At 35.9% G+C, this 26,614-nt stretch overlaps 1 protein-coding gene and 1 long non-coding RNA gene across 6 annotated transcripts in view; one reads left to right on the top strand and one right to left on the bottom strand.

Moving 5' to 3' along the window:
• Nucleotides 1-26,614, top strand: part of dnc (phosphodiesterase dunce) — a 474,861-nt gene that overhangs the window by 182,526 nt on the left and 265,721 nt on the right. The gene's annotated exons all lie outside the window — the stretch shown is intronic.
• Nucleotides 23,054-25,926, bottom strand: LOC135841723 (uncharacterized). Its single transcript, XR_010557988.1, has 2 exons — nt 25,829-25,926; nt 23,054-23,482 (listed from the first exon to the last, which is right to left on the bottom strand). It is a non-coding gene; the product is annotated as an uncharacterized LOC135841723 (long non-coding RNA).

Here is a 26,614-nt window from a genome sequence, read left to right as displayed (position 1 = left end):
GAATTGGTCAGTAAAAAATCATTTTGACTGACCAATTCAGTAATTTTTCACTGTTTTGCAGTAAAAAAAACTACTGCTTTAAAAAGGCAAAATGTCGTGACTGCTAAGCAGTGAAATTTGACTGCTTTACATTTAGAGAGTAGATCAAAAATGGCGCACTTAAAATCCAAATTTCATTATATACCTCGCGGCTCAAATTGATCACATTTTGATTTTCGGAATTAGGTCAAATTAGAATTTCCAAAAATCGAGAAATTAGATCGAGCTCTTGAAATTTAATTTTATGGTGTTTCGGTTGTTCTTTGGTTTTCTCTGCGTTTATTACAAAAAATTTTCCAGCGTTTACGTGAATTGTACAACTTAACTCTGAGGAAGGAAGAGAGAGATGGAATGAGGAATAGCCAAATAAAAATTCTTTCAATTGCGATTTCTTATTGAAAAATCTTGTCCCATTTTATTTTTGATTACTCGTAAGAAGATTCTTAAGCGAGAAATACGTAGAATAAAAATGTTGACGAATGAACAAAATTATTAATCACAGGACATTGATGGTAAACATGAAGCTGAAAGAACACGGTCGGGTTTATGAAAGGCATCCTATCTTTTATAGTCTTTTTCGGCGCGTATCTACTTATACTTCTGGGTTTGCTTCTTTGAACTGGATGATAAATGACCACGATTAACGAACCAGAAATGTTACGTAAGCGGTAAGAGGTCGTACCTCGAGCTGATCTATTCGCAATTCGCACAGTAGTACGAATAAAACACAAGTAGAAATACTCGTAAGTATCGTATTATGAAAATACGCGAATCACTAATAGCAACCTGCAGTTTGATTTGATTGGTATTTGCATTGTAGGTGAGATTATGCTGCAGTTACGAGTACCTACACAAAATAACCTTGACAAACTAATGATATGTGAAGCTACTCGTAAGATTATTACGGGGTGATCGGGCGGCAGATCTGAATGCAAAATATGTGCCAGTCCGAGCACTTCCTTAGGTGATGACTTTTCTGCGATGCAAACACGTTTGTAGAGATTTTGTTTCGCAAATGAAAATATAGGTATAATTATTCGCAATATCATTTACTTATACGCGTAGTTTCTACTTGTACATGGATCCGCGTTTTCGTATACGATGATGAATGCGAGTATTGCAATTCGAGGGTTCATTTATTGTTTCATTCGCAAATTTTTTCCAATTTTGATAGAGTACGAGTATGGTAAGGTATGTAGTAGTCAGTGGCGGACTGGTCTGTGAATGTGATGTTGACTGACGATTGCCAGGAACCCCAAAACGTCGAGGTTTTTATCTCTCAAAATACGAATTTTTGAAAGCTTTCGCCCTCGAATCATTTGTGCTCCTGCGTTATTTATTTTTAAAATTGAATTGAAATACCTATATCATTCAAATTTTAGGAAAGGTTTAGCCAAAAAACGCCCTTTTCAACTGAAAAAACTTTATTTCTCGAAATAAGGGTTTTCCCTCGCTCGGGGCTCGTACTCAGTTTTTTTTTCAAGTGGGTACTTAATTAAGTTACCAAAGTTACTAAAAGTACTTTTGGCTACTTTTTCAACAGTTTTAGTTACTAAAGTTACTCTTGAGAAAATTTCAAAAATTCAATTTTTACATAGTGCTTACATCTTGAAGAGAAAAAAATGCTAATAATATCGGGAAATGAATAATTTGAGAAAGTATCGGCCTATACTTACACACTTTTGTATCGTTTTTCAACTGGCTACGATGCAAAATAATCAAAGTTAAGTCTACATTTCTGCCTAAAATAGTTAAAAATCTCACCTTTTGTCAAAACCAAATAGTCTCGTTTCTTGCCAAAAATGATCACTTTTTCGCCCTAATAATTACCCAAAAGTTCCGATAAAAGGGGCAAATACAAATTCGGCACATTCTCACTTCTTGCATACAAACTCGGCACAATGCTAGAAATCGCTCCCTAATGACACATACAAATTCGGCACATACAAACTCGGCACACAAGAAAAAAAAGAACGAAATTAACACATACAAACTCGGCACATAGGAAAGAATGAACCTCGCATTTAAAACATGAATGTAAAAAACTTGTCGCACCTAACCTACGCATAAATACGCAAGTAGATAGGTACCTAGTTTAGGTACGTACTCAAATACGGATAATAGGGATAATTCTATGTAGGTACTAGCCTACTAGGTACCTAACAAGGGAGGTGCCCCAGGTGACTTCAACGATTCTTGCACCATTAGATAGAGGACATCGAATATAGCCTAACCACAAATTTTAAGCTGCTGAAGTTGATATTTCAGCCGTCCAGGGCAATTTTTTGATTTTCACATAAGTATCATACCTACGTAGCAATTATGAAAAATTGTCCAAAAATAGTTGGCCCAGGTCGCATACCAAATCCTCTCATATTATTTTGGCAATTTAATAGTACGTATGATGAGACTAACCCACAGTGAAATTTTCTACTGCTGAAGTTGATATTTCGGCCGTGCAGGACAATTTTTCGATTTTCACATTGCAATTTTGAAATAAAAATTGGTCAAAAATCAAAAAATCGCCCTAGACCGCTGAAATATCATCTTTGGCAGCTGAAAATTTGGGGTAAGTATGTTCGGTGTCCTCTATCCAATATGGTGCAAGAATCGTTGAAATCGTTGAAATCGGTGAATGTCACCTGAGGCACCTCCCTTGCCAGTATTGTAAGTACATGAATTAACAGAGTAGGTAGTAGGTACCTACTTTTTTGATAAGTATGTATGTACGTATCTGCCTTGGATGAAATCTATTGAGAACATAATGAGTGGATACATGTTCTATCTATTTTACCTATTTTACTATTTTCTAGCGTGTCGAATTAGTATGTAGGTATGTTCTTTTTTCGGTTTCGTTCATTTTTTCCAATGTGCCGAATTTGTATGTGTTCTTTTCGATTTCGTTCGCTCATTCTAATGTGCCGAATTTGTATGTGTTACTTTCGTTCTTTTTTTCTCATGTGCCGAGTTTGTATGCGTCATTACTGACCCCCTGGTGTGCTTACTTATCTTGTGCCGAAATTGTATATGCCCGATAAAAGTACGTACCATTTTTTTGGGACAATAATTGCAAAAAATTCGTGCTTTTCCCCAAAAATAGTCAGTCTTGCTTTTTGCTAAAAATTGTAAAAAGTTTTATTTTTTTCCAAAAATTGTCTAAAAGTCTTCTGCTATATACCTAAGTTGCAAAGTGAAAAATCTGAATTTTCGAAAAAAAAATTATGAAAAAATATATTCTTAAACATTGCTGGTTCTTCCTTGAAATATCAAGTTTTTGCTTTAAATTTTTGTTCTTCAATATTATCCAAAAGCCCCGCTTAGGTATTTGCCAGAAATCGCCAAAGTAGGTATCTCTTTTTGACCATAATTCTCACAAAGCTCTTCTCTTTTTTACTACAATGTCAAAATCCTGCTTTTTTCCAAAAATTGTGAAAAATTTTCGCTTCGTAAAAACATTTCTAAAGATGGTCGTTTTTTCAAAAAATTTCAAATTTTTACTTTTATTCAAAAAATTGTCCAAATGTCTCTATTATTATCTACTTTTCCGGAAGGAAAATTGAGTTCGAGCCTTGCCCTCGCTTCACTCGAGTCTGTTTAATTGTCATTTTTAAAATTGAAATTTAAAAAAATCATTATTCAACACCTCCAACCCCCCCCCCCCCCTCAACCCATTAAAAAAACAATTCTACAACTCGCATTCGAGTCATCCGAATACTCGTATGTAGAAAGATTCTGAGGAGAGGGAGGGAAGAGGCTAAAATTCTAGAAGTTTCAACTTTCGAAAATTTTCTAGAGACTCCAGCACTGCGCAATACGATTGAAAGCAGTTTTCAATTAAGGGAGGGGAGGGGGAGGCCGGAGGGGGGTCGAAAATAGGATACATGTCGATTGAGTAAAATTTTGATTTTTTTTTGAATTGTTTGACCCAAATTGATAGTGGCTCCAACCAATTCAGCCAGCACCTGGTATGGTAGTTGAACTTGCAGCCGAGCCGCAAGCGAACTAGAAGGACGCTGCGCTGGCGATGGCGTTTTGGCAAATTAGAAATCTCGCAGTGGTGCAGCTATAAGTTTCTCGGCACGAGCGATGATGCTGGTTAAAGAGAGAAACGTAATTAATTTAAAAGTTTCACGCTGGTTTTGGTGTATAAAAGCGCAAAGTAGTCGCGTAATTTTGCGAATATAGTTTGGGCCGAGAATGGATGCACGTGGCGGCGGGGTAAGGGGTATGTACTATGTAGCTATGTACTCGTAGGTCTAGGTACCTCTACCTATTCGATAACATTGCGAAGATTTATGACTGATGAACTCGCCTTCTGGCTTCGTGTTGCAGTTAAGCTGGACTGTGTGACGTCCGCGTCCTGACCGTTTTTGGCTATCGCTATTGGTTCGGCACAAGTACGTAAATAAGAGTATCCTTCATTCCTTCGTCAATGAGGGTATCGCCGGTATAGCATCCCATTCTCGAAATTGAAATTGTTTCGTGAAAATACGAGTATTTCAGAAAACGTTCCAAGGTTGAGATGGGATTTTTTTCTCGACTTTTAAGTTTTGTTTTCGTAGTTGACGGGAATACGGTTGCGGTTGTTGTTGTTGTTGTTGTTTTTCTGACGAACGAGAAACGAGAGGTACCTAACTAACCTACCTACTCGTTAAAGCTCGACGTATTTTATTTTTTCGCCCGCAGAGTAAACTGGGTATCTAGATAGATAGATACCCGTAGCTTTTGCATAAGAAATGAATATACGAGTATGTAGAAAAAAGAAATTCACGTAGCTATAAGTAGGTATAGCTAACGTAAGATATCCTATCTTCTCTGTACTGTGGGTATGGCGTATATATACTTCTATCACACGTATGCGGTATGACGTCAGTAAAAGGTACCTAGACCTATGTACTTGTATACCTACACGGTGCCCAGAAATATCGAGTACCCCTAAAAAAGTTTTCTACTAAAATACTTCGGCTGGTCACAGACTCACAGTGAATGATAGGAGTAATAATGACAGCACATGATTGGTTGTTGGACTGGAGAGATAACATTCCACCAATCATATGCATCTATTTCACGTTGCCCATCAACCTATATTTGTAATGAAAAACTTTCTATGGGGTACTCGATATTTCTGGGCACCCTGTACTTGTATACCTACAGCTAAACTATATAAACAGTTAGGTAGGTAATAGGTACATACGTAGACGTACTTATTCGTAGGTCTATAGCAATACTCATCTTTGAAAGCAAAATGCGACGCTTCTCGAGCTCAATATTTTAATAATACAAGTAATCGACTTTAAAGAGAACCTGGTTCAAAAGCAGCATAAATCTACTCGTATATTTGCTACATGTGATCATTTTCTAATTGGCGAGAATTTTCGGTACAAACAGAATCTTGCAATGAGTTGGCGTGCTTCAGTAACTACGTAAGGTACACACACGTAGACGTAGACTACCATCCAATGTGTAATCATCTCGATTTATGCGTGTAAAGTTAACGATACTCGTATTCGTACTCGTAGATATTTTACGTATACATCTCGGTCGCATCGTCGCTCCGATTTTAATTATTCGCCAGAAAATCTAGTTCTTTTCCGTGTTAATGTGATAGTTATAGCGCTTCGACATTTAGCCTATGGTTTGAAACATTTCACGGTCGTTTTGCGAAGGAAAAAACCACTACTAAATGCGTTATCCCGATTAACATATTTTTTATCTATCAAATTACCAGATGTGTTGCGTAATAATTAACAAGATGAAAATATCCGTCAGGCAAATCAAAACTGTCTGCTAAATTATACACTACTCGTACATATACTTACTTCGAGTTCACTCGTAATTTCTGTTCTCGGATGATTTTTTTATTTATTTTATTCGATCGTCGGTTTTTTCCCTCATATGGTTACGAATTAGCTCGTATAGTAAGACAGCCTGCAGAAAATGTTGGCTATTTGATATCTACATATAAACAGGTAGCTGGTAGAGGTACCTAACTACGTTTACGTACGTACCTAACTACCTATCATCGACGCGAATAATTCTCGAATACCTACTTCTTATAAGAACTTTTTGAGAGATTACGAGTTCCCATAATTTGCAGTTGCCCAATTGCCCATTCTTAGCGCATTTTATTTTAGTTTTCAAATACGTTTGTATCATACATACGTAGACTACGTGTCACAAGAGTGCTGAACCGGGGAGTTTCATCCCCTTCTCCGACAGAAAAATTGACGCAAAAATTTAGGAACTTTTGGGGAAAAATTGGCAGTGCTGGAATTAAGAAGAAATATGTATTGCGAGCGGGGAAAGTCAAAGAATTACCAAGAACCATCGATTTTTACAGAGTAGAAGAATTGGCTCCTCGCATCGAAAATAATTTTGTTTTACTTGAAATTGGTTTTCCAACAAAAAAAGTCTCTCCAATGCATTTCAGTCAAAACTGCAAGAAAGTCCCAACTTCTGCTGAAATATCAAAAAATGACCTATTTTTTGCCAAAAATTTGGAAACAAAAATTTAATAACTTTTGCCAAAGCTGGCTGTTTTTGAAAATATAAAAATTATGTCCTGAAAAAACGAAGAATTGTGAATTTTAGAGAGCTTTTGCCCTCACCTCGCTCGGGCCCTATTCATATTAAAAAAAAAAAAAAATGCCTACTTGTATTACGTATATTGCATTTAAAATTGAAATTTATTTTCATTTATTTATTTTATTTAATGAGCCATATACAGCAACTTATCGGCTAGAGGCTCGTATTTACAAGTGAAAAGCTTAAAATTACGTAGGTTATACACATGAAATAAAGTTAAGTATGTACATACAATTTGACATTTTTTTATCTAATTTTGTTGAGATTAGAAATTTGATAACTTCGTCTGTGTGAGAAGGGTTGTCAGAAAGGAGGACCTGGAGTTGGTTAGAACTTTGGTGTCTGGAGCATTCATTCTGGTAGGAAGGGCAGTCTATTAGTAAATGAGCAATGTTTAGGGGGATGTTGTTGCATTCTGAGCATAGTGGTGGAGGCTGTTTAAGGAATATGAATTGGTGAGTGAGAAGGGAGTGGCCAGTCCTGAGTCGGGTGAGAAGAACCTCAGATTTACGTTGAAGTTGCTCAGAAGTTTTCCATAAAGATGTGGTGTGTTTGATGCTTTTGAGTTTATTTGAACTTGGGACCTGAGAGCATGAAGATTGAAATACTTCATGCATTAGTGTTTTGGAATGGAGTTTCAAATCAGATAGAGGGATTGGTATGTTGGCAAGGGGGAGGTGGAGGTGTGCCTGTTTAGCTATTTTATCTGTTAGCTCATTTCCTGGAATCTGCACTGAGAAAAATGTATAGTATAAATTACAATAAATTTATAGTAAACGTGCTCCAGTTTTGGAATTATAGTCGAAATTACTATAACTATAGTAAATTAAATACTATAATTATAATAAAAAATACTATAGTATAGTAAATATTACCATACGTATAGTATTTAATTTACTATAGTTATAGTAATTTCGACTATAATGCCAATACTGGAGCACGTTTACTATAAATTATGATAATTTATACTAAAAAAATTTCTCTCAGTGTGGGAGTGTGAAGGTATCCAACATAGTATGGGTGTGCCATTATGGAAGTGTTGAAGGAGTTCAATGATCTGAAGTGATATAGGATGTGAATACTTTGACCTATAGTTTTTTATTGATGAAAGAGTAGATAGTGAGTCAGTAAAAATTATGACATTATTTAAAGAAAAATCAACGGAATATGAAATTGCAGATTTAATTGCATATATAGTTCAGCAGTAAGGATAGTGCAAAGGGAGGGGAGAGCAATGGGGATAGATACATCGCCATGAATGATTGCACATCCAGTGAATTGTTGAGTTTTTGAACCATCAGTATATATATGACTGAATTCTTCGTACTTGTCAAGAAGGAGAAGAAAATGTCTTTCAAGTATGATGGAGTTGGTGTGATTTTTGTTAAATTCTGTCAAGGATAGGTCAATAATAGGGTTAAAAGATTGCCAAGGTGGGATAGGGTTTACTAACAAGTGGTGTATTTTAATGTTATTTTCTTCAATTTGTTGGAGAAAAGATTGGAATATTACAGATAGTGAATGTATAGGAATTATATATTCCAACTTTAAGTTGAAGTCAGGGTTTGATTTTATGCTCAAGTATGTTGATGTGGAAATATACTGTCTACGCATGTCAAGTGGACATTCCAAAACATCATTAAGAAGGCTTACAGTGGGGGTAGTTCTAAAGGCTCCAGTGGAAATTTGTACAACTGTATTTTGAATAGTGTTTAGCCTGCGGAGGCGACTATCAGGGCATAAGTACAGACAGAGCATCCATAATCTAAATCTGGTCTGATGAGTGTGAGGTATAGTTTGAGTAAGGTATGACGATCAGAACCATAAGAAGTATGTGAAAGTTTCTTGAGTAGATTTATTTTTTTGAAGCATTTGGATCTGATTTCTTCTATATGAGAGGACTAGGAAAGGTTGTTGTCAAAGTTGATACCTAAGTATTTAACAGAGGGAAGGATTGGAATTGGAGTATTATTGAAATGTATGTTTATTTCATGGGCACATTTATTTCATTTGCAAATATGCAGGTCAGTAGATTTAGAGTGAGAAAATTTCAAACCATTTTGTTGTGGCCATGATAGCAGCTGGTCTGTGGCTTGTTGTAGTAAGGTACTATAACCCGGGCTTTGCCAGACTCCCATTTTGTTCCTCACTTTCAAAAATTGTTGTTTTTCAATTCAAGGTTTTTATGACGGAATTTCTGGAATAGAATGAAAGTAATCATTGAATTAGAGCACATGCTGTGAATTTCACATAATTTCAAACTATTTTTAACCTGAAAATGAAGTGCTGAAAAATGACTGAAATTCAAAAAAATTAAATGTACTTCAATTGATACATGTAGCATACCATTGGAAAGCTCGTTCAATTCTTTTTCAAAGATGTTATTATGAAAAAGTTGTAAAAGGGCACGGTTTTGAAGATAAACGCGGTTAAAGTTTGCCAAATTCCCATATACTGCAATGCTAAGTTGGTCAAACCAGGAACAAAATGGCCATCTGACATACCTGGTTTGTAGTGTGCCCTAGTTGTAGTAGAGATTCGCCAAATTCTATGTCGTTACAAGATAGAGAAATGTTGAGGTCATCAGCAAATAAAGCTTTTTTGATTGGAGAGGGAATTTATTCATCGGAGATTTCACTTGAAATTGTTTCCCAAGAAATCGGATTGCTTTGCTCATTTTCACACAGGATTTTGTATTTTGAGTTGGCGGATGTCTCAAATACTTTTTAGTAGGAAAAGATCTCCATAAAATATGAAGAACGGTGCGCAGTGCAGCTACGAGTATCTAACTGAATTTTGGAGACGAGAATACGGATTTTCCAATTTGCAAATCCATAGGAGCGTTTTTTTGGAGTTGTTGTGAAAATGAGGGTTCCTATATTTCCACGTGCCAAAAATTAGCTGGAAGGCCTGAAAAATAATATTATCGTGGAAAAAATATTTTTAATTCGCATCGGCTCTCTTTGCCTAAAAAGTTGATACCACCTACCTATTCAACGAAAAAGTTCAAAAAACGCCCTTACGACAGGTTTTTTAAATTTTTTCAAAATTTTCGAAAATCTGCAAAAAAAATTCAAAAATGAACTTGAGGAATTGAAATTTTGGTTACACGAGTAGAAGGCTTCGAGTTTAACACTTTTAGGAAGCAAATGGACAACAAGTTTCCAACAATCCACAATCTTCACATCTTCAAGTAAGTTCGTAATAACTACGAATATTTCAAAAATTTTCGGAACCTTTCGCAGATTAATAGAAATTTTAAAGGAAGAAAGGGGGTGCTGAAAAATAGTAACCCTGGCCGAGATTTAAGCTATAAGGCAGATGAAAAAAGGAGAAACAATCCGAGCGAGAGGTTGGTAATCGATGGAAACAGAATTACACTCGAATACTTGAAATTTTTACGATTTTATTTTAACGCGTTTAATAGCGTAAGCATAAATAAAACTGGTTTGTTTCTTTCATCAGCGTAGCGTGGCGTGGTGCGGCGCTGCGGCGCGGCGCGTCGAGCTTTATTAAGTCGTAAAAGTAATAAATTTTAATCGCATCTTCGTAATTTACGTTTACTTTTTTATTTATCGTACAAAGTTGAACCGTGTGCGTTAGTACGTTTACAAGCGATTTATACTCGTACACCTACACCTACACCTGATGATGATGATGATGATGATGATGATGCGAGAGTGAAGCGCCAATGTCAGCATCGTAGCCTATGACGATGGAAAAATGTCGCAATTTTGTTTTTAGTATTTTTAATCGAACAAAACAAAAATATAATCTCGAATATTTATGGTATTTATTATCTATCATTTTACGAAGACGAAGGTATTTAATCAATTTACTTGGTGACATTTCACGAGGCAAAAAAAAAATTCAATGTAATACGTAATTTGCGTTTTTTGAGATGACTAAAAGGGTATACGTAGACCTTTTTAAAGACGAATATTACTAGTATGATATCTAAACGTAGAATAGGTAGTATCTTCAACAAATAGGTAATATCTCAAAATGAATCCGCAGTACAGTAACTTTGATAACGAGCAGAAGTAAACCGATACGCAATACGCAGGATGAAATTCGGAACCATTGGGTTCAAAGTGTGAAGAAAAGCTCAGTAAAGTAAAGGAAAGGAATGAGCAAATACGCGCGGAAATAAGCGATGAAAGAGAATTCACTCGCTGCGAATAATATAGGAAGCCTGACCGTCGCGTCGCGCGTCGTCGGTTTTATAAATTTAAATAAAATCATAAATTACATCGCCGATATAGCCGGTGCAAATTCGCAGATATTTGAATAATCGTATTCATGACGTCATCGTGTTTACGTCTTTACGACTTGACCAATTTATATCAACAACCTGCATTATTACGATTTGCCAGCGACCAGAATAATTTCCAATTACCCAGTTACTTTGCTCGCGGTCGCGGTCGCGAAAATGCGGAATAGGTAGTCGCCTAGTCGGGTATTAGCATGTACTTGGACTTACTACAGCAATAGAAACGAATAAGTAAATGCACGACTCATTCGGATAGATCTTCTCCCTAACCGTACATCGTATGTACAACCACCGGAAAGTACATTTTAATTACGCTACAAAATGGAGTAGTCGAATATCCCAGTCTTGAAACAAATTCATCGGTTTGACCGGATAATTTCGCAGATTTTTCCATCGTATCGTCATTATACGAGTACTTTTTTGATTTCTTACACGCGCTTTTTTTCAACGCCTATTTTTCATTCATCTCCATCAATGTTAGTTTACCTATACAGCGAGAAAAGCGAAATTCTCGAGCCAAAGGGAAGATGATGTTTTTTGGAGGAAAAAAAGAGAAGAAAAGATTTTCAATTTCTTTTCTTCTCGCTGAACGTCCACACATCTAGCTAGTCTCCTATAGACACCAATAAATCACTAAATAGAACGAACAGAAAGGTAAAATAAAACACTCGTTAAGTTTTCTCTTTCGATTTTTTTTTTGTTTTTTTTTTTGTTTTCTTCTTAATTAATACGCGGCAGACGAAACATTTAAAATATCATTCGTCTTACTTGGCGTATAGTAGAGTGTACAAACTATTAGAAACATCCTCAATCTCTGTTAATGTCTCTATTTTTTTTTTTTTTTTTGGCGGATAAGTAATCATAATAAGTATGTACCTATAGGATACCTACATATCCACTCTTTTAGAAAAAGGATTTATTCTCGAATTTTCCCAGTTATACTCGTACAGACTGTTTTTTTTCAATTTTCCAAAATCATTTCAATTATTCCTATCGCTCGAAAAAATGGAAGGGGAATTTAATAATTCGAGTTTTATTCCCCAATAGGAAGTTAATTTCGAGAATTTATTCGGTTAGAAAATTTAATTTTGAATAAAGTTACGAAAAATCTCAAAAATAATGAGATTCCTGCCGGAGAGGAGTGTATCACAAAAAGTGCGCGTTTCTCGAATTTTTCTTTCACATTTTTGAATTACAACTCGACTGTCTATTTAAAAATGATCAGGTGACAAAATTTAAACTTTGCGAAAAAATGCGATTTTTTTATTTAAAACATGAAAAAAAGTTTTGATTGGTAAAGTTGACCCATTTGATCCCTATTTTCACGTATCTGTTGAAAAAGTTGAAAAAACCCCTTTCACTCAATAAAATGAACTCATCACAAAAAAATCAAAATTCAAAAAAATTCAAAAAAAAGCAAATTTCATTTTTTTTGCTGTGAGTGAGATTTTTATCAACTTTTTCATGAAATACGTCAGAAAGTGGTAAAAAAAAAGACAACTGAATAAATTTAAGCTTTTTTTGATGTTTGAAATTGAAAATTGAATTTTTTCAAATTTTGATTTTTTTGTGATGAGTTCATTTTATTGAGTGAAAGGGGTTTTTTCAACTTTTTCAACAGATACGCGATAATAGGGGTCAAATGGGTCAACTTCACCAATCAAAACTTTTTTTCATGTTTTAAATCAAAAAATCGCATTTTTTCGCAAAGTTTAAATTTTTTAAAATCAACTTTGTTACAAGTTACCATCCCAATTTTTCAGTATGTTGTTCAGCATGAACAGTTGTCCATAATATATTTTTTTCAGAATTTTTGAGAGTCGGAATGATATGAAAATTACGTTTTGAAACTTTTTGAGCTAATTTTTTGTACGAAAAAAAGTGGCAACACTGATTTTTATGATATCACCAAAAAGCCTTTCAAAACCTCTAACTATGGGAAAAAGTTCCATTTTTGTAGGTATCGCGGTTATCGAGCAATCCACTGCTGAAATGGATGATATTTTGGGTTCACTGAAAACTTTGACACCCCCTGGCTGGCGTTAAAAATGAGCTAGAGGGCTGCGATTTGCGCCATTGATCATCCCTTCGGAAGGTCTTTCCACAGGAAAAATTTCAAAAAAATCGCCGAACCCACCTACCACTTCTTGGTCCAATTGACGTGGAATGACCCTACTGCCAATTCTCAAAAATCATCGTACCTTTGGCGCATTAAATTTTAATTTTTCTAATGTCACATGATTAGCGTGAAACTAACTTTACTGATGATTTATTTTAATTCTTTGTTTCAGGTGAGTACAAATTTCCATGGGGAAAATAAATAGAGTGTACCTATATCTGGAGTATGTACCTATAAAATTGCGTGAGTAAGTTATGATTTGCTTATTACAAAAAATGATTCTTTCATTTTATATTTCCCCCTCTCCTCTCCATAATTCCCATAACCCATAGAACTCGAATGGACGAAAAAAAATGTTATTACGACAAATTGCCCATCTTCAAAATTGAAGGGCAAACTTGATTCAAAATTTCCAAAGTCGTGCCCTGCATTTGGAAAATTTTGAATTTTCAAATTGTATTTGCGCCTTCAATTTTGAAGACGGATAATTTGTCATAATAACTGTTTTTGCTCGTCCACTCAAATACTTACTAGGGTACGAGTTCTATTTAGAAAACATTTCGTGCCAAAAAAATTGTTTAGGTAGGTAAATTGGATTTCTTTGAATTCTTTAAAAAATTTTGTAATTCAGGAAGTTTTTCCATGATTTTGTGTTATTTTGATAATGAGTAGATACAGGTAGTCGGTAATTCATTAAATTGTTGCATTACTTTTAAAATGATTTTCGCTTAATTTTGCTGGTTTTCAACAAATTTACCTATTTTTGGATTGTTTCGTGCAATTTTAACAGCATTTTATCACTTTTTGCATACTTACGAGTATGTAGGCATTCACAATGATTTTGTGTTGGAATTTCGATGCTTTTCTGTCAATACTTGTAAAGCAATTTTTTATAGAGGAGTATAAAAAAACAAAAATTACACATTTTGACTTGATTAGATTTACGTTAAAATGCACGAGAACACAACGTTTCAGCACGCAGTGCCTTCATCAGGTGTATTGCTCCCAATTGCGAAATTATTTCGGTTCATTTTGACTAAAAAAAATGAATTTTTTTTATCATAAACCTTGAAAAATGTGAGGTGAATGAAGTGGCTGTGACTGTGACTGGCTTTTATGATATTTACCTATTAGTAATTGCATTTTTTTTTGCGACTTTATTTTCTCCTGCTTCCAAAGTTGTTGTGTCTTATGTAAAAAATTCTCTAAAAATGTTGGTCCTCAAATTTGATTGTAAGTCGTTTCGGGATGACGTCTCACGTTCTCTCTGCCTGTTCAACAAAATTTCAAAAAATGTAAAAAATCTAGTCTATTCAAATTTGTTTTACTTCTAACTATAAGTAGATACATCAGAATTCTCCTACATATAATGTAGTCTCTTCTCAAGAAGGACCCCCCCCCCCGCCACATCCATCGTGATATTCCGGATTTCCTGTCCGGAGCCTCTCCCTTCTAGTTGAAAAAATTAAGAAAAATAGAATAAGCCCGAGTTGATAACAACTTTTCGTTTTTCTAAAATTTCTCGAAATAACAATTTTTTCAAGAAAAAAAAACTCCGATCGAAAATGTCAAAATGTCGTTATTTGATTCGCGATTCGAATCTTAATTCGGATGTGATTCATGATTTGTGATTCAAAGCGTTTTTTAAACCGTAATTTGTGATGTATGATTCAACTATGAGCCATTCCAGCTCGCTGATTACCTACGTAGTACGTACATATTATGTATCTACTTATTTGATCATTTTTTTTGTAATCTTCAATTTGCTTCTATATTAGAGCATTTTTGCGATATTTTATTCACATTTCAAGATACACTTCGTGAAATTTCAGTAATTTCCAACTATTTTCACGATGTTTTAACGAAATTTTAAGCAAATTTTGCGAATGTTTGTTCAATCGCGTTGACTTTTTATTAATTAATAGTTGATAATTTTCAATAACTTGAAATCTCGAGAAGTCAGTTTGACAAACTTCACGATACTTGTTGCATATTTTATCAGTGGCCTGTAATTTTCAACAATTTTCCTTTTATATTCGAGCATTTTTGAGATATTTAGCTCAATTTTTGCAATTTTTCATCAATTTTTTGGTAATTTCAGTTACTTTACAGCATTCAACAAATTTTAAAGTGATTTTCAAAATTTTTTTAAATAATCTGTTTTTTTTGTTGCATTAATTCATGATTGGTCATTTTTAGTAATGAAGATTTTTACTAGTAGGTATTTATACCCGCTTCCTGCATTCTGGACGAATTATTATTCAGTTCTTAGAATGTTTGATTAATTTTTGGTAGGTAGATAATTTTCATTTTGATAATTTTCAATTTTATTTATTTATTTATTAAGAGCCATTTACAGCAACTTATGCTAGGGGCCCTATATTAAGACAAACTTATGATTAGGGTATATGTATATACATATCTAGAAATAAAGTTACAATCAGTACAAAGAAATGGGCTACCTGGGTTTTTAAATTTTAAATTTTTTTATCTAATTTAGTAGAGTAAAGAAATTTAATGACATTGTCTATATGAGTGGGGTCATCAGAAAGGAGGACTTGAAGTTGGTTGGAATTTAGAAGTCTGGAGCGTTCATTTTGGTAGGAAGGACAGTCTATTAGTAGATGAGCCATGTTTAAAGGGATGTTGCATTCTGGGCATGATGGGGGAGGCTGTTTGAGGAATATGAATTGGTGAGTAAGAAGAGAGTGACCAGTTCTGAGTCTGGTGAGAAGAACTTCAGATCTACACTGAAGTTGTTCAGAAGTTTTCCACAAAGATGTAGTGTTTTTTATAATTTTTAGTTTATTTGAGCTAGGGATTAGAGACCATGAAAATTGAAACACTTCATGCATTAAAGTTTTTGAATGGAGCTTTAGGTCTGATAGAGGGATTGGAATGTTGGCAAGGGGGAGGTGCAGGTGTGCTTGCTTAGCTATTTTATCAGCCAACTCATTACCATGAATCTGGGAGTGTGAAGGTATCCAGCATAGTATGGGTGTGCTATTTTGGAAGAGTTGCAGGAGTTTAATAATTTCAAGTGATATAGGATGTGAATATTTTGACCTATAGTTTTTTATTGATAAAAGAGCTGATAGTGAGTCAGTAAAAACTGTAACTTTATTTAATGAAAAATCAAGGGAATATGTTATTGCAGATTTAATTGCATATAATTCAGCAGTGAGAATGGTGCAAAGGGAGGGGAGAGCAATGGGAATAGAGATATCGCCATGAATGATAGCACATCCAGTGAAGTGTTTGGTTTTTGAGCCATCCGTATATATGTGACTGTATTCTTTATACTTGTCAAGAAGAAGAAGAAAATGTCTTTTAAGTATGATGGGGTTGGTGAGATTTTTATTAAATTCTGTTAAAGATAGGTCAATGATAGGGTTAAAAGATTGCCAAGGTGGGGTAGGGTTTACTAGCAAATGGTGTATTTTGATGTTATTTTCTTCTACTTGTTGTAGAAAAGATTGGAATTTTACAGATAGTGAATGCATAGGAATCATATATTCCAACTTCAAGTTGAAATCTGGGTTTGATTTTATGTTCAAGTATGTTGATGTAGAAATGTACTGTCTACGTATGTCAAGTGGACATTCAGAAGCATCATTGAGAAGACTTACTGTGGGGGTAGTTCTAAATGCTCCAGTGGAAATCCGTACAGCTGTATTTTGGATAGTGTTTAGCCTGCTGAGGCGATTTTCAGGAGCATAGGTATAGATAGAGCATCCATAATCTAAAACTGGTCTGATGAGTGTGCGCGTTTGAGTAAGGTATGACGATCAGAGCCATAAGAGGTGTGTGAAAGTTTCTTAAGTAGGTTCATTTTTTTGAAGCATTTAGATCGGATTTCTTCTGTATGAGAGGGCCAGGAGAGATTATTGTCAAAGTTAATACCTAAGTATTTGATAGTGTTGAGGGTTGGAATTTGAGTATTGTTGAAGTGTATGTTTAGTTCATGAGTACAATTATTTCGTTTGCAAATATGTAGGGCAGCTGATTTGGAATGAGAAAATTTTAAACCATTTTGTTGTGACCATGATAGCAGCTGGTAATGGCTTGTTGTAGTAGAGATTCGCCAAGTTCTATGTGATTACAAAATAGAGAAATGTTGAGGTCATCAGCAAATAAAGCTTTTTTGATTGGAGAAGGAATTGCTTCAGTGAGGTCATTAATTCCTACAATGAACAGAGTTGGGCTTAACACAGCATCCTGAGGAACTCCATTGACAAGAGAGTATTCATCAGAGATTTCACTTGAAATTTCAACTCTGAAGAGTCTATCTTTTAAAAAGTTGGCTATAAAGTGCAGTAAGTTACCTTGGATGTTCCATGAGTGTAAAGTTTTAATAATGATCTAAACAATTTATGGAAAGTTTCGACGACATTTTGATGTACATTTAGCCGTTTTCTAATATTCTATCAATTTTCGGAAATTACATAAATGTGTGAAAGTACATATCTGACTATCTGTCGATTGGAAGTCATTTTTCTGGATTTTGTGACTCCTGACTAAAAAAAATGGTTTTCATAACTTCGATGCACTGCCTCGACGTCGAAATATCCTTCAGCCTTACTTAATTGATGACAAAAAACAGAAAAAAACACTGCGCTGTTGACAATACATAACATACCTATGTATATGCGATTGCGATTGGATAATGAATTGTGAAAAATCTACAATAGAGAAAAATATTATGTACGTGCTCGGGGGAGTTGGAATAAACTCGATAAGTCGATAAAAGTTATAATTGCTCGATAAACACACGGTTTCAACCGATTCATATATTACTCGTAGATTAGGTGCTTACCTACGTATTAAATGTATATTAATGAGATAGGTAGGTAGGTATGGTGTTTAATGTTTATAATCGCGGAATATTATTATTATGAATCATGTGGGCTCGGAAATCGAGTTGAAAGAAATACGTGATTTTTTTCGAACTCGTGTATAGGTACCTATAGGCTATAAAAACGTTTAGAGGGCCGCGATTAAAGTATTTTGAGGGTGCTTACCTACTTACCTATCTGTACATACAATATTAAAAAAAAAAAAAAAAAGTAATAACGTAAACATTTTGCCAAATTACGCTCTATAAAATGTAATTAATTTCAAACCGGGAGAAAAAAATTACCCTCGAGTGAAGGTTGACTACCTCCTATTACCGCCTAAACCTTGAACGATAATGGTAGTAATTGAACTTTTTTGTGAGGCGAAAGGAACGATTCGGTTTGGTTGGGTTACAAAATCTAGCCAATAAGTAATTTGACTGGAAAATTCTGAAATCTTCGCGAACACGCTTGAATTTATTTTTATGGCGCGATATTTGTGCGAAGACGTATTTATCGAAGCGTTTTCTGTTTCTCGGATTCGCTATGTGACTGCGGCATGATAAGTAGGTGCGGTAGTAAAGGGTAAAATACGAGTGTAGGTACGTCTAAATTTCAGAATAAATGTAGGGCGATTTTTCACGCGTGTGCGGAAGAATTTACGACAATTTGTTTAGCACACGTGGCGTGGCGCGCGAGGTAATCGTCTTAGCGAATTAGCATCTTTCGTAGGTACATTGCCAAGCAGCGATAGCGAAATACCAACAATGGGTGGTAATGGTAATAGGTATTTACCCGAATACCTACGTATTACCTATGTGCGAAAATTGAGTAGGTAATTGAGTATCGTGAGCGTTAAGCCTTAAGCCCCGCCACAGCACGGCACGGCGATGGAACTGCTGCTGGTGTCGTTGGCGTTGGCGCTAGCGCTGGCGAAACCATAACCATTACGGCGAGCGAGTCTGCGAGTGCGACTCGAAAGCGTCGAATTTCGAATTAAATTATCATTGCGAGCGATGCGTCTGCGTCTGTACTTCGCCATCGTCATCGTCGAACCCGAACATAACTAATGATACGTCTTTAACGATCGTTGCACGATTAAGCATTAACGATACTCGTATTTTCTGCGTATCTATATCTCTCTAGTACGATGAGTAGAGTATTTTGCTCGTATATTTTAATGAACTTAGGTTCGTTGGGTGATTTACCTACTCGTCGAGTGTCAAGTGACTGCAGTTACGAGTATCTTGGCCATCGCCACCGCGGTAGCATTCGAACCAACGGATTAACAATTATTTATTGTCAACCCCTCGTCGTATCGTGGGTGCGATAGCCCTACTTTCATTCATTAAACGTTCTACGAAGCGAAAATTTATGCGCGAAATTACGTACCATTTCATTCTGTGCTGTACGAGTGTGGATAGGGTGAATCGAGAATAAAAAAATGTCGCACAATGTTGACTAAATTCGTCGGGAACCTTCATTTTGAGTTGAAAGTCACTCGGAACAAATTCTAGTTCTGCAGGTATTCCTGGAGGGCAGATATGAGTCATCGAAAACGAGGTATTCTGAAAAAGTGTCGGAGTATTCCCTCTACGGCCCATGCCCGCCCTATACCTGTTTCGAGAAGAATTACCAGTGCTGATAGTAGATTCTGCGTTGACCTAGGACCATTATCATTAAAATCCGAGAACTCAAAATGTTATCGAACTGACCTAGAAGGTTTTAATTTTGTACCTACGTAGATATGTTTAACCCCCCCCCTCCTCCTCCTTCTAGGGTGGTTCTTATTTTCAAGTTTGAGATTTTTTGCTCACACCTCCCAAAGTTGTTCCATATGGTAAGAAAATAATTCACGATTTTTTTTTATCTCAGGGAAAAAAGTGGTGTCAGATTGCTCCCCCTCCCCAATTTTTCAAAAAATTAAAAAATAGAAAATCACCCAAAATTTTCTAATTTTTGATTTTTTCTTACATTTTAGTTCATCTCAATATTCCTCCTTTGAACCAAAACGGCCCAAAAAATCAATTTTTTCCAACAGTTGTTGAGGTCGGATGTCTACTGGCCGAGAAAACTAACAATTCACGAAAAAAAGTACGAAATTCGATAATGACTAAGAAGTAAGAAAGTATGAAAACCCGTCAAAAATGTACAAAATTTACAAAATTGGAAGAAAATTTTGAAACTCGTTTTTGAAAAATTATTGCACGTGTAAAAATAAGAAATTTGTAATTAGCTCGTGTCCACTTTTGTCAGTTCAGTTATAGTTCGGTAAGTTGTTGAAAGTTTTAGATGATTCAAAGGTAGCCTTCATTTTGTTACAATTTTCTGAGATTTTTTTTTTTTAATTTATAAGTTACTGTTACTGGTAAGTAACTCGATTATAAAATACTGGTAACCATTCATCATTGGAATTGGGTATCAAATAGCAATGTTTCAATGAATTCATAAATGAACCAATTATTTTTTCAAAGTAGGTAGTTTTGTAGTGAAATTTTGAATTTGTCTATGATTTTTTGGAAAATTGAGCGCAATCTGGCAACATTTTTTTCACTTGGAAGGTTGAAACTTCATAGGATTTATTTTGTCTTCGAATCGAATGGATCCACTTTGGGGGTGAGAAAAGAAGAAGCCGAAAAAAAAAATTGCCACCAAGTATAAAATAAGAGCCTTCCTCGATTGCGAGCGGTTTCAAATCATTTTGAGCAGTTAAAAGCCTGCAAAAGATTTCTGAAAGCTGGAATTTTCACAAAATTTCACCAAATAAAGTTGATAAGCTAAAGTTTCCTCAATAGCTTCAGCATGTTGATTGGAAATTTCAGCTCCCCAAAAAATTCCTGAAAAGCTGTAAGGTATCGTATATCAATTTTCAGCATTTTTAGGCCATGTTTACTGAAATTCAGTTTTTTTTGCACTTTTGATCTAAATAATTTAATTTTTTAAGATTCGCCACAAATTGAAAAATCCACTTCAGAACCTGAATTCTTGGCTGGTGGGTGGTGGTGTATTTTTAAATGCTCTTTCGATCTACATTCGATCGATGCAAAAAAATGTTCTGCCAGTTAGGACATCCCTTTTTGAGGGTGATTCTTATTTGGAATTTTTACTTTTTTGCACTTACATTTGGTAATTTTTGGAGTTTGAAAATGAACAAAAAAAAAAGGACGAATTTTCCATCCTAAAGTCATAATTCTAAACAATCCCCTTTTCAGAAAAAAACTTTTTTTTTCGAATTTTCACTCTTTTTTAAAAAAGCTTTACTTACCTACATAGATACCTTTGAAACACCATCACCGCAAGATATTCTTCAATGTCCAAGTGCAGCAGTCTGGAGCAGTAAAACTCCAAAGTTGGCATCGATACGAGAAATTTTAATTTCTGAAAAAACTTCACCCTCCCCCCACTCGGCTCCACGGGGGGGGGTTGAGCCAATGATAAAAAATTCCCTTCTTTTCTAATGTGGGAACCTACAAAAAAACTTCATGTGGAATTGGAGGCCTCACAAACAAATTTCGATAATTCTTAAATTGAGGCTCTAAAGTGTGAAGGGTCACACTCTTTCAATTAAGTAGCTAAATTTCAGTTCGATCGATCAAAGTTGATAAGTTATGAAGGCTGCCTGGTATTCGATGAAACTATCGTCGATAATTTCCTTTTAATTTTCATCGCTGTAGTCGTCTTCGAATATTGACTGAATCAGTCTTGTGTTTGTTACACCGGAAGGTATATACTACTCGTATAAGATGAATATGAGTCATTTCCGCATCATTCGGCGGCGAATGAAATTATTATGCAGCGCCGCACTCCCCAGCATCGAGCATATCTCTTCTCTCTGCTATACCCTCGCGTCGCGTCGCGTCTTTGAAGCTTTATACTCGTACTTATCGCCGAAAATTTCCAACTCGGATAAAGTTTTACCTGCGAGTAACTTTTTGTAGCTGATGATGACGAGTTTATTATTACAAAGAAGCTTATAACTATACGCAAATTTTGTCTATATCATCGAATGTGATACGAAGGCTTTAAAGCTTTCCAACGCTTTTCTTAATTTTCTTATAGATGAAATCTCGACGTAATCTTATTTATCGCTCGATTCGGGTATTACGCCTTGTTCTGTACGAGTCTAATTCTATTGTCGAATTTTCGAAATACATAATGTCGAATTCGTATGTAGGATTATTTTGTTTCGGCGTGATTGCTTTTCGATTCGACGTTCCGGTTCGTGACCTTGTATAATAGTTCGTTCGGGTGTTTTTCTCGAAATTACATAACTTACACTATTCGACGCGACGCGACGCGACGGTACGGTATTGATGAATTTCAGTTTTGAGAGAAAATATTCCGTTCTTTAATTTGTCGCGGGGCAAAAAGTTTTCTTTTTGGTTTCCAACTTCAACTATTGAATTGAAATGTTGGACCATCTGTACCAAGTGAAATTGTCACACATTATATTATATGTAGGTTCAGAAAACTTCTTTTACAAGTGGTTGTGTAATGGAACCAGCTCGGGTGGGTTGCATAATTACTATGAAAAGTAAATGAAATTGGGGTGATTGGAGAGGGAGGAGGGGGTGTTAACTGCATATTACGAGTAGATTTTCTGTCCATTTCCAACTGTTTGCTAGTCTTTGACAAATCTACTGTTAAATATGAAAAATACGAGTGAAAATGGAAAGTATTCGTGTAAGCAGTGTCGATCTTATAATAATTTGACCTTTTCTTTATACGACTGCCGACGGGTGTTTGGAAAAATGCTACTGAAAATATGCGCACGTAAAGTACACGCGCATAACTTATTCACATTGGCGCATATGGAAAAGCCACTTTTCATTTGTGTACATGTATTTTTGTATAAACTAACAGTAGGCGTTTAGAGTTTGCGATGACGACGATGGGATGCGGCGCGACGCGGGCCGCGGGCGCACCGCTCGGTATTTGTACGTGAAATCTCAAACGCGAGCCATGAAAAAGAACAAATGTAGAATTTGAATAGCTCCTTCATTCGAGCACACTTACGTAAACCATTAAAAGCACTTTGTTCAAAACTAGGTAATAATAGATGATGTATTTAAAAGCACTCCCTGTGTACGGATGCACTTTGCGCTTCCACAGGGCAAACGTATAGGGTATAGGAGTACGGTGTATGGTGTAGCGTCTACTTATGCGTTCGGCCAGCCGTGTGATCGTTTAATGTTAGTGCACTTCTGCTATAAGTAGGTAACCGGTACCCATGGACAAGATGCTCGACTCATACCTATATGTCGTATGTTATCTTCAATTTGTTTCAATTGTCCCTTCCTACAAGAGCTACGAGTAAAACAAGACTGAAGAAAAATCACAACTTTCTGCGGTGATAACATTAGGTACCTCTATGGTAATTTTCTTTTGCTCTGGCCCCCACCAAACCAGTTTTTGGGAAAACCCAGCTTCAAAAGATGGCATCCACAGAAACAAGAATAATAGTTGGAGACTTCAACAGCCATAGTGTAATCTGGGGATATGCTGAAAATGATATAGATGGTGGCCTAGTGGAGATATGGGCTGAAGAGCAGAAGCTGAGCTTGGTCTTTGATGCAAAACTGCCGGCATCCTTCAATAGTGGAAGATGATTAGCAAGTGATATAGCAGAATCTAGACAGAAAAAATGACAGGAATTAGTAGAAAATCTGGATTTCTGCGAAGATAACTGAAAAGCCTGGAAACTGTTGAAGAGACTTGATGGAGGCAAAACCCAACAGAGCAATTTCATTCAGGTTACAGCTAACCAAGTAGCCCATCAACTACTCCTGAATGGCAAGACTGACAGCAAAAGCAGCCGAACAAAAGTGGAAAGATGCATGGATGAGGAAGTGAATAACTTTGCTGCAACAATTACTAATAAAGAAGTGAAGTCTGCATTCAAATTGTCCAAAAATAGGAAGGTTGCTGGTGTGGATAACATATATACTGAACAGATCAAACACTTTGGACCAAAGTCAATAAATTGGATCCAAAAAGTGTTTAATGCCTGTATAGAAACTTCAAGAATGTCAAGACTATGGCGACAGGCACATCCCGTACAACAATGACCATGCTAATTTCGATGTGAATGTCGATCCATCCACATCCGTCACTTTTGGATGCCACATGTCGATGTGAATTTCGACCCTGTGTCGAGCTAATTGTCGATGTAATTGTCGACTGATGTTGATCTACATTCGTGTCGACAATTGGCTCCACACAGGGTCGAAATTCACATTGACATGGGGCATCCAAAAGTGACGGATGTGGATGGATCGACATTCACATCGAAATTTATATCGACCTCCTGCTTCGTCAAGTTATAGAATTTGAATTTAAAATTTTTTAATTTTTTGTTCCAAAAATTATTTCTTCTGACGTGGCTATTGCTAGTGCTGAAAACAGCATCGATGCAAAGTCGACTTCCGAAGAAGTACAGATGAAAAGTCTGTATAATCAAGAAGTTCAACAGAAATCCCTTATATCAAAGATGGTGCAATACTTTATCTGCGAGTATCAAACTAATCCATTTTCATGTCGACATGTCGATGTTAATGTTGATGTGAAATTCGACATCAACAAAATACATCCACAATATCAACATCATATCATCTACAACTCCAAACTGCGGAAAAGTGAATAATTTCATCAATTCCCTAAAAAATTTGTTTTCCACATTGAACAAGATCATATTTTTGAATGTTTACTAAAATTTTAAACACTAAAACAGAAATTTTAATTCAGAAAAATTGGTCGACATAGTTGTAGATGTAAATTTCGAGCATCGAATTTTACATCTACATTTCGAGATGGCATGTTGAGGTATCAGAAATGATGAGAAAATTTTGAAAATTTTCATTTACCTGGCTTTTGTATGGACAGAAGATTCCTACTAAACAATTAATTGATCACTTTTCCATCATATGTTGGAAAAAAACGTAGTCGATGTAAATGTCGACGTCGACAATTGTTGTGCGGGATGTTAGTGGGTCATTCCATGCCAAATTGGCGGATTTTTGCACGAGGGTTCTTCGATTTTTTTCAAAATCAGATCATGTGTAGAGGTCATCAAACGATGACGAGTTGGCTGATGATGATCTGGGTGAATGCGGCGACGTTCAGACTGACAAACACTTATTTGAGTGTGAATTATTAGGAGAAATCAATCCTGAAAAATTAAATGGGACACTTGATGATGAAGCAGTTAGATTCCTTGGGTACTGGCAGGAGAAGGGTATGTTAATTTAGGCATGTCAACCTGATACGAGAAAAAAAATTGCATCAAAATCCGAGACCGTTTCTGGAGTACTGCTGAGTGGTTGAAAGTTTGCGAATCACAACATTTATGTAATCCTGCAGGTAATCAAGTGTCATTGCCCCGTGTCCTGTGTGCTTCTCACGCATTCAGCAAAGCTGTGGCCCATTGCTCTGTAAACGGAGTCAGTCCGCCGCCACCAGGTTGATCTGGTTGATGATCATCCTCATGCTGTGGCTCTTTCTACTCTGCCTTGCACAAAAATTGTCTCCTTGGCATCCGTTCCTGTGACCCATCCAGAAGTACTAAAGTATTCGGCCAAGCACCACCTGCACCACAGTCAGAGAGGTGTTAGTTCTTTTTGCTGTCTAAAGGACTCTCAGCAGCAGTCTCCAGCACCACATTTTTATCCCTTTGATCCATTGCCGATCTTCTTTACGAATGGTCCGAATGGTCCAAAGTACATTGTAAGTAAATGATGTAATGTTTGTTGGTTGGGTCCAATCATCTGGCCATTCTCCAGTTTGCCACATGCGATTGCAGATGTGTAAGATGAACTCTTTGAGTGACTTCCAAGTACGATATTAAGCCAAAATATGAAAAAATATACCTAATTCTGAAACTGGGGAAATATTTTGGAACGCAAATGTGTCAATTTTGGGGCATTATTGCCAATTTCAAAAAATAGGAAAAAACTAATCCAATTTTTGCGCTTTACTTACCACTTTCAGTTGGAATTTTTCGGGTATTAAAAATACGGTCAACTTTTTGGTTTGCTATTGCATATATGTACTTACACGAACAGAACACCCATGACCTCAAAGCTACAGACAATAGAGAAGTACGAGTACCTAGTACCTACTACATAGCATTGGCCTGTAACATAGCTCAAACTTACAATATATCTAGAACATATTTCAAGAAAAAAAACACGCCATAAATTATATTTTATTACGTTGTGAATTTTTAAAAGGGTAATTTTCGCGATGAATATTATCGCATATCAACGACGACGCGATAGTCAATAATGAGCGCGACATTTTCAACAACATGGCACCATCGATAAAGTATTTCTAACTGCTATGAAATACGAATTCAACTCGAAATGTAGTTGTCTTTTCGCCTCTGTTGGGGGAAAAAAAGGTCGTTAACGAGTTTGAATAAAACCACAGCTCGATTTACTCGGTGAAAGCGTGCTACTGCATTTATAAATTGAGTAAAACGGTCGTAGAACTGAAATATAGGTACCTACCTACTCTAATTTAAAGTATGTACAGAAAACAGATTGCGAATTACAATGAAGAAGGACAATAATTTGCTCTTTGTTGTCGATGTCGTTGTGGGTGTTACGAAGGTACAAATTGATAAAACTTGATTTGATCGCGAAAAAATCTGACGAAACTCGTGACATTCGATTACTCTCACGAGTTTGCAGATCAATTTGGGGTGAAATGATCGGATTTGATCAGAAGAAATTAGATTAGAGATTTTTCAGATTGGATCTGATC

Source organism: Planococcus citri, chromosome 3 (genome assembly GCF_950023065.1).
Source record: "Planococcus citri chromosome 3, ihPlaCitr1.1, whole genome shotgun sequence".
Taxonomy (NCBI): Eukaryota; Metazoa; Arthropoda; class Insecta; order Hemiptera; family Pseudococcidae; genus Planococcus; species Planococcus citri.
Note: the sequence above shows the minus strand (reverse complement) of the source record. Positions and strands in the feature narration are given on the sequence as shown.